The sequence below is a fragment of the Chironomus tepperi genome, unplaced genomic scaffold, assembly GCF_022539635.2.
Source record: "Chironomus tepperi strain 1889 unplaced genomic scaffold, CSIRO-AGI_Ctep_v1 contig_349, whole genome shotgun sequence".
Taxonomy (NCBI): Eukaryota; Metazoa; Arthropoda; class Insecta; order Diptera; family Chironomidae; genus Chironomus; species Chironomus tepperi.
In genome coordinates this window covers 810,580-828,192 of record NW_027226471.1, presented here as the reverse complement: position 1 = coordinate 828,192, position 17,613 = coordinate 810,580, and positions in this window count along the sequence as shown.

Genomic DNA, 17,613 nt, shown 5'->3' with positions numbered 1-17,613 from the left:
GCTGTTTTTGTTGAAACTTTCAATCCTTTAAGTCCACAAAATGCTCAAAATGCTTCTATTTTATTTCATAATCTGTATTTATGTAATACCAAATTCAAATCAAACTTTTATTGTCTGATTCATTCAAATTTAAACCAATAAAATTACATTCAAGTTTAGACAGCATAAAAACTATTGAATCATAATTAATTTGTCTAGTTGTTGAATAGCTTCATTTATCTTTTGGATCCATAAATTTCTAACGATTTATTCATTATAAAGAAGAGAACATCTACATATTTAGAAATCAACACATAAATTACAGATTGTGAAGCAGCACAGCGATTAGCAAATTCCCAGTTCAGTTTATGGTTTTAGTCTAGATATCCTCCATCCCGAATGACATGAATGAAGAAGGTTCTGTCAAGGATTGAGAACGAGTGGACCAAAATACGTTATAACCAGCTAAAATTGGATTAATGTCTAGTTTATGACTAGTTCTAAAGGTTTTATGTCTACTAGGTCATATGGGCGCCAAACAGAGGCATTAAAATTAGTTTAAGAGGCAATATAGGAAATTGAATTGAGTATTAAAAGCTCGGTGTCGGAGCCTTCTTCATTTGTGTCGATTTGCCTTAAAAAATGCTTTATACCCTCATGGAAATATAAAAATTCATTCTCAAAATATAATTCCATTTTGATGATTCATTTTATTTTCAATAATCTTCAATAAAAGAATTTTTATCACATCAAAAAATACCTAAATCTTCTTTTTTTAAAGATACGACCCGCTCGAGATTACGATACGAGCTTCTACAGTCAAAGTATATAAAAGCAAATCCTCAAACAAATTTTCACTTCCTTAGAAAAAATAAATCCCCATAAAAAATTGCAGCACAAATTAAGCAATCAAATCTCGATCGAATTCAATTTTTTATAGTATTAAGCATAAAATTTTGTCTTGATTTTATTACATTTTCTCTCGTTCACAAATGTCTAGGAAGCTTAAGAAGAATGAAATACCGCCAATCAGCATCAATCGTACTGTGCTGCAGTATTTTTAACCCATCAAAAAGTCAAACGAAATGACTTTTACCGAGAATAATAAAGTTTCACAAGTACCTGTAAACATTCGTCTATTCGTGGGCAATTTCGAAAGTTGGAAGTGAAGGAATCAGATTCATTAAAGGCCAATAAATGCCTTACAACAAGCAAGCTGGAAGGTAGCATTATTTTTTCTATTATCAACAGCAGTGAAATATCCTTTGTGATTTATGATTTCTTCCATCGTGTGCACTTCATTCTAAAAATGTATATATACAGCCACAGTTCAGTACGACGGTACATTAAGGAGAGCAAAAAATTCTTTTGTTGTGAAAATAATAAAAATATTTAATCTTTTATGAGACATTTTAACATTAAATTTTACGTTGGGTGTCATAAATAAAAGCGAAGAAAAGCTCAACTTAATTCCTTTGTAATCCTCATTTTTTATTTTCTCGGTGTCTGTTTTTATTTTTTTGTGCTTTTCAGTTTTATTTCATTTTTTTGTATGATATTTGCATGTTTTAACCATAAAATGATGGAAATTAAATTTTATTGATGGTGAATGGTGAATAAAAATTAGATGTTGAACTTGGGATTAAAACAGAAGTTGGAACTGAAACATTTTTGAATGTATTTGCTGAGGTCTTGGTGATTTTGTGGAAGAAAAATGTGGCTTTTTAATGCATTAGTGTAGTTCATTACATTTATGTTATATTTTTGTGGTACCAGTGACAATAAGTGAATGAATGTTAGCCAAATATGCGGACAGACAATTTGTTCAAACAAGGTGACAGAGCCAGTGACAAAGTCAGATGGCAAGCCTATTTTTGTAAGCTGAGTTCCATATAGGAGCATGATTACAGTAAGTGAGCGTCCATTATTTACACTGTTACTCTAACAAACAAATAGTTGGCAAATAGCACACTTTCGAGAGCTTGTTTTACTCAAATATACTTGGTAAGCATGCTCGCAACAGTTACTTTCAGCATACTCTGCTCTTAAAAGCACGCTTTTTGCACCTGATGCACCTGATGGGAATAGAGTCGACATCACTACAGAAACTAAAATCAATAAAGTCTTTAAGTCTGATTTTGTAAATGACGAAAGATAACGACAACGGCTTAAGAATTCTAGAAGAGAAGCTGTTGATAGAGACAGTGAAGCATTTGGATTGGTAATTGGCAGAGCTCCAAGTCGATATGGTTGAAATCGACTCGACTCAAATATAGTCGATTTCGAGTTCTGATAATTGGCAAAGGGCAACGAGCAACAGAGTCAATTTTAAACTCCACCTAGCAGAGACTTTGGATCACAGATGATCTGTTCGGTCAGTGACATAAGTAAGAATAAAAGTTTTGACTCCAAAAAACAACACCACCTCCACTTGAATACTCCCCTGTCTATTTACAAGTAAACAACCAATTACCCTAATTGAAAAAAATCCGCATTATTGACCTATTTTAAAATTAGAGTTTGAATTGAGGTAAATATTAATTTCCCACTTTTTGGGATTCACTCATCTATAATATTTATTACAAAAATTGGAACAATAAATTTTTCTGTACTTGATACAAAAGGGTTGTACATAATTAGTAAACAACACCTTATTGAATCAATTATAAATAAAAATTCAAGCTGAAAATGTTCGAGTTGTTTACTGTTTTTCATGTTAAAATAAAAAAACCAAACCAGGTATTTGCGTACAACTTGATTAATAAATTTTGTGTGAGAGTATAAAGCATTCCAGAATTTAATTAATTTACAAATTGAAGGTATTTATTTACCGTAAAATTTATATTTTAACAGTTTATGTACAAAATAAATTGGTTTGCTTTTTTATTATTTTACCAAAATAATAGTCCGCGATGAATATGGAAATGGAAAATTGGTAGCACTTTTAAAAGCTCATTGATGAGAATGTATTGATTGCATTTTATGTGGATTGTTTATGCGGGTGCTGCAATAGGCTTTTATGATTGTTAGAATGTTTTTAAAATAGCCCTTGCAATTTATGGTATTTGAAATAGTTTGTCAGCATTTTCATGCCTAGTTCTATTGTGGAAATGTCTGGCTGGTCATTCATATTGAATGTATGACATTTTAAGTGTTATTCAAGTATTATTGATTTATTTATGAACAGAAATCATACCCAAAATATTTGACAGATACATGATGACCATTTAATTTCATTTAAAGAGCTTGAAGCTTTAACACTCGTGAGCTGGAGACACTGCGATTAATAATCTATTGTATTACATTAGGTACCACTCTCTTTAGACCTATAGTTAATAATAGGATCTGAATCAATTACTAGCATATTTCTCCATATTGCAAGGACACGAGCACGTCAAAAGATCTGATGTACCCTACAATCCTTACGTACCCCTTGTAGCGTCTTTGTGGATATACCAAGCAGTAGAGACACATAATATGCCATAGACATCAAAATTGTACCAAACAGACAAACCGAGATCGTACATGCACGATGAAATGGAAAAAAGAGCTTCGAAAACTGAACATGACCTAAAATTTAAGCCACTGATCTCTATTTCCCGCTTAAGGATATAAACAGTTACTTTGCAGATAATTTAAATCTATTTTAAATCAAAACTTACCCACACTTTAAACATAAATAGAAGTAAACTACATAAACAGTTTCCATTCATCAAGTACCTACACCTAGTCTAAACAATTATCTACACCTACTTGTCTTAAAACATTAAACCCACGACATTTTTCCGTAATATTTTCAGCACATTATAAAAAAACAATAAATTGTTTTCACGATTTCATTATTATTACGATATATGGGTTGAAATACTTGTTGGCGTCGATTCAACCGTGCATTAGAGCACTTTTGTGTAAATTTTATATACATTCATGTAGTTCTTTATGATCTTAAAATGTCACCTGAAGTGTATAATGCATAAAAATCCCCGTTTTCAATGTATGTGCTGGATGTGTGAAGAAATCACGTTTTAAACTCGAAGCAATTGCTGCGTTATTGAAAACTTCTTAACATAAAAAATTATTGCTTTAAAATTGACATAAATACAACATGAAGAGCGAAAGATAGGGATTCTCTACAGCATAATATGAAAATAAATCTAACAGTAGAAAGGATGGATAAGAGGTTTAAGTTACTTAAAATTGATGAAAAAAAAGGAGGAGATATAAAAAAAGCTTTTTGCATCCCACGGGATGCTTGAAACAATTTTCAACGAGTTGAAAGCAGAAAAAAAATCAAAAGTAAATCTTCATGGCTTTATTTTATTGATGATGCATAAAATCCTTTTTTTCCCTTCCTTTTTTTCACGCTCATGAAATCGCTTCCTTGATTGCGGCGCAATTATATTGAACAATTTCATTCATTCTTCTTCCACATACGTTCAAAAATATGAAAAAAAAATATTCTCAAGTGGAAAATTTCATTTCAAGTTCATTTTTTATCTAAAAATTGTTTCTTGTTCCTTCTTCAAACCCACTCAGTTCCTTACAGGAGATTTTCTCCCCTTTTTTTTGTGCCTTATATACTCCATTAACATGAACAATTTTTTTTTATATCATTCATCCATGAATATGTATATGAGTAACGATCTCATGTCGTACATATACTTTGAATTCAGGATATGAAGTTGGGGTTCCACATGTTCGGTATATTAACATTTTAGGAATTTTTTTAGGAATTTTTTTGTTAGGAACTTGTTGATAAAAATAAAATATTTATGAGCTTAATGGGCTCGCAATTCACAAATACAAGAAATAAAGTTGTTTATTTATCAACCCAGTGTAGGAATCAATACGAAAATAAATCGATGCTTTTAACTTTTATTAGATGAGAATATTTGATTTCATTGTTTAGGATTGTTTCATATTTATGAATAAAACAATGCTTGTACTGTAGATAAACAAGTTTAAAAATATTCTGACCTTGGGGTACACGAGCTTAGTTTAATGATGAATTTACTGTGAAATTTTACAAGCTTCATTTTTGACGTAAATGAGGATCTAAATCAACCATCACGGTGTCGTATTGGCAACTTCGTGTTTTACGGCGACTAAGAAGTGCCTTAGTGAACATATTGTGCTGTTCGAGTTTATTGTTTTGAATTTTCTGTTTCTATCCTTAACTAAGATTAGAGAAATAACTCAAAATGGCATCAAGAAACATATATATTATTGAATTTTCTTGGAATTTGCTCTCTATTCAACTATCCCGACTAAACAAAATAAGTTAGGACAAGTCAGTAACCCTCATTAAATAAACTTGAACTTATTACAACATATTTTGTCCCTTCTGATATTATTCGATTTAAACGGCTATTATAGATGATTGTTAGTCATCGACACCCATTATAGATGACACCGAACACAAAATGGTTTTGAGAGTATCATGTTAGAGTCTAGATCCTAAGAATTTGAGAGGTTTAAGAACTCTAAATACTTCTAAGAAGCTCAACGTAATTCTAAGCTACTCTACGTATCGTAAAAATTCTACGACCCAAGGAGCAATTTATCAAAATTTCACCATAATTCATTTTTCCAACTTCACACTTCTCCGAAAACTCCACCCTAATTTCTCCATCGATACATCCCAAAAACCTAAACAAATCAAGATTAAATAGAAATATCAAAAAGATATTTTCTATAATTCACTCCAAATTACCTCCAAGATAAACTTCTTTCATCACAACTCCCTATCAAGTACATAAATCAACGTCACTAACTTCATTGACTTCTTCTTAAACTTCATCCCCTATTTACCAATAATTGAACTGAATAAAAAACATTATTCGATGATATTTTCGTCATCAAGTAGGAGCTGCAAGGAGGAGTGTCTGGGGTGTAGCTAGATTTTTTGAGGGATGGGAATTTTATGATGGAAATCCCTAGGAAGTTGAAGATGACCCCTAAAGCCCCCTGAATACACCCCCAAGTCGTGTATACTTTAAACACAAAATTTGTGATTCCAAAATTGACAGGAAAGACTTATGGATTTAATGTATGATTGAATACATTTTGAAATACGGAAGAATAATTCAGTCATGCCATTTTACGATTCTTCTACGCTGTTGAGGATTTCTTTTTTTGTTGATGATATGTATACCTTGACTGTTCTTTCTGTTCAATCATACAAAACGTAAACGAAAGAAAAAAAAAATATGTATATATACAGGGATGTAAGGGTATACAAGGCATACAGAATATGTCGATAAAATCCAATTTCCTGATTTTTGACATAACAACTGGGAATGACATGTGTTATATTCTCTACACAAAAGCAGTGCTGCGAACTCATATATGTATGAAGAAGAAAATGAAAATCGAGGAAAGAAAGGAGGCTCAGAAAAAACATCTGCTATTCTATCCGCCATTGATGATGATTACAGCGTCGAGAAAAATATGAAAAGGAAGGAAAGCGAATTGCCTAAAAGGTATGGATGTAAAGGTAGAAATGGCATTTTGGGGATGATGTAATGATGGGTGAGAATATATTTTTTTTCTGTTGTTATTATTTTTTGTTGCTTCTTCTACGCTCTTCAACAAATCGATATTGATAGCAGGAGGAAAGTTTCCATCACTTATTCATGTGAATTAAGAGCAAAAATGTTCATGTCTCTTATTCACTCACTCACTATCGATCGAAACCATCTCTCCATTATATGGGCCGTGTATACGCTCAATGAAATATTGTTGTCTGTTCTGGTAAGTGCGGCAATATTGTATTTTATTCATTCGCTTCTCCTCTCTTTTTTTGACATAATTTTCAGAACACTGATAATCTTTTTTTTCGACGATTAATGAAATTTTAATGAGATTTTTTTTTTTTAAACTTCCTCTTCTACTTTCGCTTTGATTTAATATTAATGACAGAGTAATGTCATGAATGAAATATTTCATCATCATCCCCAATAATAACATTAAATGTTGACAGAGTAATTTATCAGTTATGATTTAGTTATTGGTAGCTTACGCATGAATAAATTTAAATCGTATTTTGAAGAGTGTGGAGGTAATTTTTTTGAAAATAGCGGACTGTCTTTTGAAATACTTGTTGATGATTTGATCATGGTTTCTCATAATTTGAAAGCTAATTCAAATCACTTGATAATGACTTCGTCAGTTTTGCTGTTTCAAATTTCATATACTACTAATTTGATTAACAAGCAATAGATTTCAGGTTTGAATCGTTAATTGACCCGTCAATTGAATTTTCGGCAACAATCGTAAATTACTTATCGGTAAGAAAGCGCTTTTAGATACCCTGCCAACTTGATCCTTTGTAATCATGAATCAAAATTAGTTCTTCGTAACCGTAAACCCTCCTTGTGCCACTTTTAGGTGCACCTCTTTGATTGCTTAATTTCCAATCGTTCTTGAATAGCACAGTATAGTTGATTAGTATAAAATTCAGCACCAGGTCGGCGTAACTCTAGCATTTGGTTGGATTTAAGCCCCCAACCTGACCATATTTGGAGGGATTAACCGATTTTTGATGTTCGGGGTTTCCTTAGAGTTCTATTACAATTTAATAATAGAATGGTTGAAAATGCTTAATGAAATTAAGTTAACAGGTTCTGTAGAACAAGACTGGAAGTTGTAAGTAGACTGTGAGAGCTCCGTTTCAGAAGGTCTTGAAGTCAAATTTTGTTGATGGCAAAAGAGCACGAGGAAGACCTATCAACTCATGAAGAGAAGCTTTCGATGATGATTGAATTGCATTTGATATTGATAGTTGGCAAACAGAAGCCATCAAAAGAGCCAGCTTCCAAGGATTCGTTAAGGAAAGTCATAGATCGCAATTAACTTATACGACCAGTAAAGTAAGTGAGCAAGATCGGAAATACTACTTGTTTTGAAGGATATAGTAATTAAAATCATTTCAAATATTTGCTACATTTTTCCACAATATTTTCAGAATTTTTTGATGGACATCCCCTAAATATTTATTAAACCACAATTAAGAGTAATCAAAATATTTGAAATTTCAAAAAATATTCAACTCTGATAAAATAATTCGAATAAAATAAAGTAAATATTGCCCGAAATATAATTTCAAACACAATATTTTAAAAATTTCTCCGAATAAGAATGCGTACGGAAAATTAGCTATCATCATCATCCTATCAAAATAATTTGTTTACGTGCCTAATTTTTGGCAGAATAATATCTAAATTCCGAAATTTAGAAAGATACAAATTTTCTCCAACCATAATTTTCCACTTCCACGAAGATTTACGCTCAATTTACATACTAGATTTATAGGATGATGTAAGCCATGCAGAAAATGTTCGTCTCAATTTGAGTTAACAATTTTCTCATGCTTCAACCTTAATCGAATATACATTTTATTTTGTACTGTATTAAAAAAAATCCTTGACATGAAATAAACCTTGAAAGGGCTTGAAAGTTATGACATGAAATTATTACTTAGTCATGTAACTCATTCAGTGATAGTTACCCAATGATAACTTTTTTTCCCACTCAATACCTCATCGTAATACTGTCATAATTTAATCAATTTGCTCATCTGATTAACATGTGAAGATAAGGCATATTAAGTTTATTGGAAAGTTAATGGAATTAAAGCTTAACCTACATCTGTTGAACTCATTGCCTCTTATGTAATGACCTCCATACACTTGATAACTTAATACTAGTAAATTGATTCATAAATCAATCAAATTATTCATTTGTATATTACTTTGCGTGAAATTACAGTTAATGTCTACTTATCAATAGTTACTTCCACTCTAATTTTTCCTTACACAGCACAATATTTTATTCAATGGCATTAATATCAGCTATTTGAGTACCTGGGAAAATTTTAAATCAAATACAATAAAAAAATGTAGAGTAAATATGACATAGTTATGATTTATTCGAAATGTCATGAGTAGTATAGAATTAAATTTCTTACTTGTAATTACTTTTTGTGAAATTTTGAAAATCACGCGAGTGAATTGAACGTAATTATGGTAATTTGTGGAGTGGAGTAGTTTTGACTAGAGAGGTATTAATTTTGCAAAAAGGTAATTGATGTCTCGTCTAGATTGGGGGCTTTTGAAAATGGATTTCGTTGAATATTACTGCTGTTATTTTTGAAAATGAATGTGTTTTTAAATTTTTTGTAATTTCCTTGGAAAGCATATGTAATGGTTTGGCTTTATCACTTAAAAATTAATGTATAAAAGCATTAGATATTCAAATCGATGAGATTTAGAGCTGAGCTTGGGTGATTTGGGGTTTATAATTGTTTTTCGAGTGAAGGGGTGCCAAACCTCTGGACTCATACAGTTAATAATGGAATCAGAACCACTCCTTTGATGACATTACTCTCTGTAGCCTACAAAGGAAGGCTGTGAGCAGTGTTTCCACTGCATATGCTTTGAAAAAGGACAAGTGAAGAATCGTTATCCTTCCGAGTCTCTAACTCATGTTCACAAGGACGATATTGCAATAATTAGGTACCGAAGTACTAAACCATTTCACCATCACTTTTAAACTACTTTGCATTCTTTAAAAGTTTAAGACTATTAAGAATTTACAAATTTTTTTCCATTCGAAGTCTCGAAAATTCATGTTCAAAACCTTCAATTCATGCTAGAAGGCACACGGCATAGAAATCACCAAAAATCCGATCTGAGATCAGTTTGAGAGTCGTGTCAGACGAGATTTTTGGCTATTTCTACTCTGTGTGATTTCCGGACACGTTACATTAACTATTTTATTTCATTTTATATGCATTACTTCATTTTCAGCATGCTCCTCTGACATTTTTCGATTAAAATTTGAGTGAATTTCACATAAATATTGTATTTATATTTGTATACATCCTCATACAGCAGGAACTTAAATGAGCATTACAATGAACACAAAGATTATTTACAAAAAAAGGAGAAAAGTCTGTGTGTGGGTTGTCGACAACAAAAAGCCGGTAGCCATTAGCAAGTGGTGGGAGCAAAAGGCATGTAGACTAATTTACATTAATTGTGACTTCCTTCTCTCTTATTTTCTCTTTTTCAATAACAATTGCTTCAACTTAACATTGTGTGGATGTTAAAAAGGAACAATCAGAAATGATGAAGGAACGACAACTTTTACTTCATATTCATTTTTTTGTCTAAATTATAAGCATATATCTACATTTTAGTTGACAGTTATTGTAGATAAATATGTTGCGAATGAGAGGATTAAAAGGAACTTGGGATATACACAAAAATTTAATTTAATTAAACTAAAAAAAAAAAATGTTAAATGAATGTAATTAATATGGCTACACATTTACATATCCAGCAATGCACACAGGAGTTTAGTGTATTAGTTGGAATTAAACGAACATTTTAGTTAATCATGGTGAAGCACAGTTGGGGGGTAATGGAAGTCTGTTTATTTAATATGGGAAATATATATACATGTAATCAAAGGATATAAATGTTAAACGAGAGTATAATTGTAATAAGGGAATCATTTTTTACATCGTTTTTCTTAACTTGCTTTCTTGTCTGTTTGTCTGTTTGTCTGTTTGTCTGTTTGTCTTGTTCAAATCTTGCGATTGAATTTTCGACCACTTCTACTGCTCCAATCGAGCCGAAATTTTTTATGGGTGTGTATTCTCGATGACAATACAATATTCAAGCATTTGTGAATCATAAAATAGCTTAGTTATGCTATAATTAATTAATTTTTATTTCAAGCTTACGTATTACGTGCATTTTACGTACGTAATTTTTACGTAGTCCTTAAAAATTTTATTCTTCAAAAATTCCAAGCCGATCATGAGTTCAAGTCTCAAATTTTTCAACTTTTTTTGTCGTACATTTTCAATTCTTTTTCATACTTTTTTGATAATTTATAATGATTAAAGACAGAATTTTCCATTTTCACACTTTTCTAAGTTAATTTCCAATGTTTTCTTGGAGTTTAATATTTTTCATCACGCATTTTCACTAAAAATTTGAGTTTTATGAAATGTGTCGAAAAAACTAATCCTTAATTATCAGAAATTAAATTTAAATTAAAGCTCATATATAAATTTCTTGATAAAATTAATAATTATAATAATAATATCAAATAATTACTTTTTATTAATATTATAAATTGCCACTTGTAAAAATGTAATTAATATGCCGTGGTGGCGTAATGGTTAGAGTTCAGGTTCTAATAAGCAAGAGGTTGTGAGTTCAAGCCTATCTATGAGCGGCTTTCTTTTTTTTAGCATTTTCTTTTTTCGATAATTTTGTGTTATTTAATCATAAAATTCAATGTTTTGATTCTGTACAGGATTCTGTTCGGCCTATCGGTCTAACTTAGTTCTTTAAACTTATGCCAAGCAAAGCTTGGTTTTTATTTGGAAAATTAGTGACATAATTACTTTTAATGCTACTAATTGAAAAGAAATAAATCTAAGATTTACAAAAATCCATTTTAAAACAATCAGCGTGGAGTCAAGTAGAGTCCGACACTACTGTGACCTAATAACAGTCGGGCGAACGAAGCGCAGCGAAGTGGAGTCCGACACTACTGTGACCTAATAACAGTCGGACGAACGAAGCGAAGCGAAGTGGAGTCCGACACTACTGTGACCTAATAACAGTCGGACGAACGAAGCGGAGCGAAGTGGAGTCCGACACTACTGTGACCTAATAACAGTCGGACGAACGAAGCGGAGCGAAGTGGAGTCCGACACTACTGTGACCTAATAACAGTCGGACGAACGAAGCGGAGCGAAGTGGAGTCCGACACTACTGTGACCTAATAACAGTCGGGCGAACGAACGAAGCGAAGCGAAGTGTAGTCCGACACTACTGTGACCTAATAACAGTCGGACGAACGAAGCGGAGCGAAGTGTAGTCCGACACTACTGTGACCTAATAACAGTCGGACGAACGAAGCGGAGCGAAGTGGAGTCCGACACTACTGTGACCTAATAACAGTCGGACGAACGAAGCGAAGCGAAGTGGAGTCCGACACTACTGTGACCTAATAACAGTCGGGCGAACGAAGCGAAGCGAAGTGGAGTCCGACACTACTGTGACCTAATAACAGTCGGGCGAACGAAGCACAGCGAAGTGGAGTCCGACACTACTGTGACCTAATAACAGTCGGGCGAACGAAGCGAAGCGAAGTGGAGTCCGACACTACTGTGACCTAATAACAGTCGGGCGAACGAAGCGAAGCGAAGTGGAGTCCGACACTACTGTGACCTAATAACAGTCGGGCGAACGAAGCGAAGCGAAGTGGAGTCCGACACTACTGTGACCTAATAACAGTCGGGCGAACGAAGCGAAGCGAAGTGGAGTCCGACACTACTGTGACCTAATAACAGTCGGACGAACGAAGCGGAGCGAAGTGGAGTCCGACACTACTGTGACCTAATAACAGTCGGGCGAACGAAACTAAGCGAAGTGGAGTCCGACACTACTGTGACCTAATAACAGTCGGGCGAACGAAGCTAAGCGAAGTGGAGTCCGACACTACTGTGACCTAATAACAGTCGGGCGAACGAAGCGCAGCGAAGTGGAGTCCGACACTACTGTGACCTAATAACAGTCGGGCGAACGAAGCGAAGCGAAGTGGAGTCCGACACTACTGTGACCTAATAACAGTCGGGCGAACGAAACTAAGCGAAGTGGAGTCCGACACTACTGTGACCTAATAACAGTCGGGCGAACGAAGCGAAGCGAAGTGGAGTCCGACACTACTGTGACCTAATAACAGTCGGACGAACGAAGCGGAGCGAAGTGGAGTCCGACACTACTGTGACCTAATAACAGTCGGGCGAACGAAGCGAAGCGAAGTGGAGTCCGACACTACTGTGACCTAATAACAGTCGGACGAACGAAGCGGAGCGAAGTGGAGTCCGACACCACTGTGACCTAATAACAGTCGGGCGAACGAAGCGAAGCGAAGTGGAGTCCGACACTACTGTGACCTAATAACAGTCGGACGAACGAAGCGGAGCGAAGTGGAGTCCGACACCACTGTGACCTAATAACAGTCGGGCGAACGAAGCGAAGCGAAGTGGAGTCCGACACTACTGTGACCTAATAACAGTCGGACGAACGAAGCGGAGCGAAGTGGAGTCCGACACTACTGTGACCTAATAACAGTCGGGCGAACGAAGCGAAGCGAAGTGGAGTCCGACACCACTGTGACCTAATAACAGTCGGGCGAACGAAGCGAAGCGAAGTGGAGTCCGACACTACTGTGACCTAATAACAGTCGGACGAACGAAGCGGAGCGAAGTGGAGTCCGACACTACTGTGACCTAATAACAGTCGGGCGAACGAAGCGAAGCGAAGTGGAGTCCGACACTACTGTGACCTAATAACAGTCGGACGAACGAAGCGGAGCGAAGTGGAGTCCGACACTACTGTGACCTAATAACAGTCGGGCGAACGAAGCGAAGCGAAGTGGAGTCCGACACTACTGTGACCTAATAACAGTCGGACGAACGAAGCGGAGCGAAGTGGAGTCCGACACTACTGTGACCTAATAACAGTCGGGCGAACGAAGCGAAGCGAAGTGGAGTCCGACACTACTGTGACCTAATAACAGTCGGGCGAACGAAGCGAAGCGAAGTGGAGTCCGACACTACTGTGACCTAATAACAGTCGGACGAACGAAGCGGAGCGAAGTGGAGTCCGACACTACTGTGACCTAATAACAGTCGGGCGAACGAAGCGAAGCGAAGTGGAGTCCGACACTACTGTGACCTAATAACAGTCGGACGAACGAAGCGGAGCGAAGTGGAGTCCGACACTACTGTGACCTAATAACAGTCGGGCGAACGAAGCGAAGCGAAGTGGAGTCCGACACTACTGTGACCTAATAACAGTCGGACGAACGAAGCGGAGCGAAGTGGAGTCCGACACTACTGTGACCTAATAACAGTCGGGCGAACGAAGCGAAGCGAAGTGGAGTCCGACACCACTGTGACCTAATAACAGTCGGGCGAACGAAGCGAAGCGAAGTGGAGTCCGACACCACTGTGACCTAATAACAGTCGGGCGAACGAAGCGCAGCGAAGTGGAGTCCGACACTACTGTGACCTAATAACAGTCGGGCGAACGAAGCGAAGCGAAGTGGAGTCCGACACTACTGTGACCTAATAACAGTCGGGCGAACGAAGCGAAGCGAAGTGGAGTCCGACACTACTGTGACCTAATAACAGTCGGGCGAACGAAGCGAAGCGAAGTGGAGTCCGACACTACTGTGACCTAATAACAGTCGGGCGAACGAAGCGAAGCGAAGTGGAGTCCGACACTACTGTGACCTAATAACAGTCGGGCGAACGAAGCGAAGCGAAGTGGAGTCCGACACTACTGTGACCTAATAACAGTCGGGCGAACGAAGCGAAGCGAAGTGGAGTCCGACACTACTGTGACCTAATAACAGTCGGACGAACGAAGCGGAGCGAAGTGGAGTCCAACACTACTGTGACCTAATAACAGTCGGGCGAACGAAACTAAGCGAAGTGGAGTCCAACACTACTGTGACCTAATAACAGTCGGGCGAACGAAGCTAAGCGAAGTGGAGTCCAACACTACTGTGACCTAATAACAGTCGGGCGAACGAAGCTAAGCGAAGTGGAGTCCGACACTACTGTGATCTAATTCGAGCGAAGCTCGAAATTAAATATTTCGAACGCAGCTCGGACTTGGTTGAGCAAAACAGTCGCTCACAAATTTTCACGATCTGAACGATAATGCTAAACTAATCGAGCTAATCGTGAAAGGCTGAATGAAAAACAAAAAGACAAACAGATCGATATTTGGACTAAAAAGTTGAAAATAAAATACTTTATAAAAAAAAACTTTTTAAAAAATCATCGTTTTTCGCGTGGACTAAAAAGTAAAAAATAACTTTTATTTTGTGATTTAGAGAAATTGGTTTGAAAGTTGAGACCACCCATGAATTAAAAACATGCACCTTGACTTTATCGTATAGTTCTACAACAAAAAACGAGGGCGCCTGGTATCTTTAAGAAGTTCATGATACCAGATTCGCGCCCTCGTTTTTTGTTGTAGAACTATACGATAAAGTCAAGGTGCATGTTTTTAATTCATGGGTGGTCTCAACTTTCAAACCAATTTCTCTAAATCACAAAATAAAAGTTATTTTTTACTTTTTAGTCCACGCGAAAAACGATGATTTTTTAAAAAGTTTTTTTTATAAAGTATTTTTTAACTATATTAGCATTTTATCAATTGACTTTCTAAATTGAGCAACTTAACATTACGTAATTCTGAGCAATTGAATTCTTGAAATCAAAAAATGAAGCAAATCCTGTTCGCATGTCAGAATACTTTTGAATTGGATTCAGTCCACAGCAATTATTTTATGTGGAACTTTTATGATGACTGGAAAAAGTATTACACATATTTTATCGCATACTTCAATCATGCCGACTTTTGCATAATAATATAGTAGCACCATAATCCAATGCATAACGTGTATCAATAGTAATATATATCTCTAGGAAGATGAAACATACTACGTAATTGCAGGCATGATCGATTATAATTTTCATACCTCAAAGGCCAGTCCTTGAGTTCTGTATGAATCAATGGTACATTGTAATGATATTTATGGAACATTCATGTTCAAGAAGATAATGATAATGATGATGCTGACGATGAATCATTGTGAAAAGTAAAATGGACTCTTATCTTCTCCATTTTTTATGCGTCTGAGAATAAAGAATTTTTCAAGACGAACAATAAATAATGATGATCAATAAATATTTGAGGCATAAAAATCCTTTCAAACAAAACATAAAAATTTATCGACCTGGTCGAAAAAAAATTCTACGTCAGTAACGGATAGTTTTTGCTAATTTACTCGAATATTTTCCATTATGCTATACGATTTTATATTTTTATTCTATAGAACTCGCCGAGACACGCAATTTGGTACCAAATTTACATACTTTCGTTGCTTAGTTCCTTTGCTAGAGCCATTTTTATAACCGTTACTGACGAAGAATTTTAGGGATTTGGTAATTTGAGCTTACGAAGCCATTAATAACTTTCTTTGTGTACCAGCTAATTTAAAAATTTTTTGATTCAATTGTGAATGAGCTTCTCGCAGACATTTCTGACAATTTAATTTATGAATTAAACTTGTTTAAGATAGTTAAATTAACATTTTTATATAAAAATTTTGTAACGGTTGGCCATAAATTTGAATTTTTTCAACGAAATTTAGTCAGCAAAATTATTGTAAACAAACAAAGATTCATTAAAAACTAATTAATGAAATAGAATTGAACTAATATTCAGGCAGAAAATGATTAAATAAAGTGTATTCTGTGCGATAATCGATCTTAATCAAAGGCAATGGAATAGATTTAGTGATTTTTTTTCAAACCAAATTTTTGTTGCATTCACACAAATTGTTCTATAATATTTGAATTATGAAAAACCGTTATTGAAATTTCCTCAAATTTTCGACCAAAATTTCTATAAATATTTTATTATTATCGCACCTGCTTTATTCTTGCTTTTTATTAAAAGAAAAACAGAATCATGAATTCAAAAGAATTAGCAATTAACGAGAAGAATGGAAGTCTCTCGTTTACAGATCTAAATTGGTTGCTCTTGAAAGTCCGTTAGTTCTTTATTCAGTCACTGTATAAAACCACATAACGAGTAAAATTTGCAATGAATTCTTTTGGTGTTGTACGAATGGTGTGATTGCCAGCAATTTGTCTGTCTGTGAATATTTTGTAATGACAGGTCAATTTTTATGATTTTTTTAGACCGTTAAAATGAAAATTTGCTGTTAACCATGATATGTGTCAACTTTTATGCTGGCTGTATGGGCACTACTTGAGTACTACGTAATAATTTGCAAAGGAATGCCAATTTTTTTGAAGAAATTTAAAAATTAAAAACAACAGTACTTGAATAACAATTAAAAAGCGCTCAAACTGTGGATTAATATAAGGTGTCTGGATTGTTTTTTATTCTACTTCTGTTCCTATTCTTGCAGACTGAATATATATTTTATTGCTATTTTTATTTGTTCATCTACAATAGAATAATTCAATTCAGTTCTGTACCATCTACATATTGATCGTGACTACCTGTGTATATGTACATATCTATCTATGTGGTTGTTCATATGTGATGTCTAGCTTTTAAAATTTTGCAATTAAAATTTCTTTCCATGAGAAAATCTTGTGTTGAGAGAAGAATAAGTCTTAAAACAAAAAATATCATGGACGTCATTTTGGAACTCGTCTTTAATATATTGTTGTTAATTGAAAAAGTGTTTCACCTTTGTGGAGCTCAATAGTAGTCTTGTTGTGTATATTGTATGCATTCATATATAGTGAGAGGAATTTTAATTAGATGTTTATGTTTATGGAAATAGTAATTCTTTGCTTTGATTTCAAGTGTTAATCCATGTAATGAATTAAGTTATGCCCACGAAAAAAACAAAAATAATTATCTGACAGATTGATCGTAAACCAACATTAAAAGATGTGGGATATAAGAAAATTAAATTAATAGAAAATGATAAGGCATGAAATAACTCATCATTAAAGTAGTTATGAAAGATCGCAAGCTCAGTGGC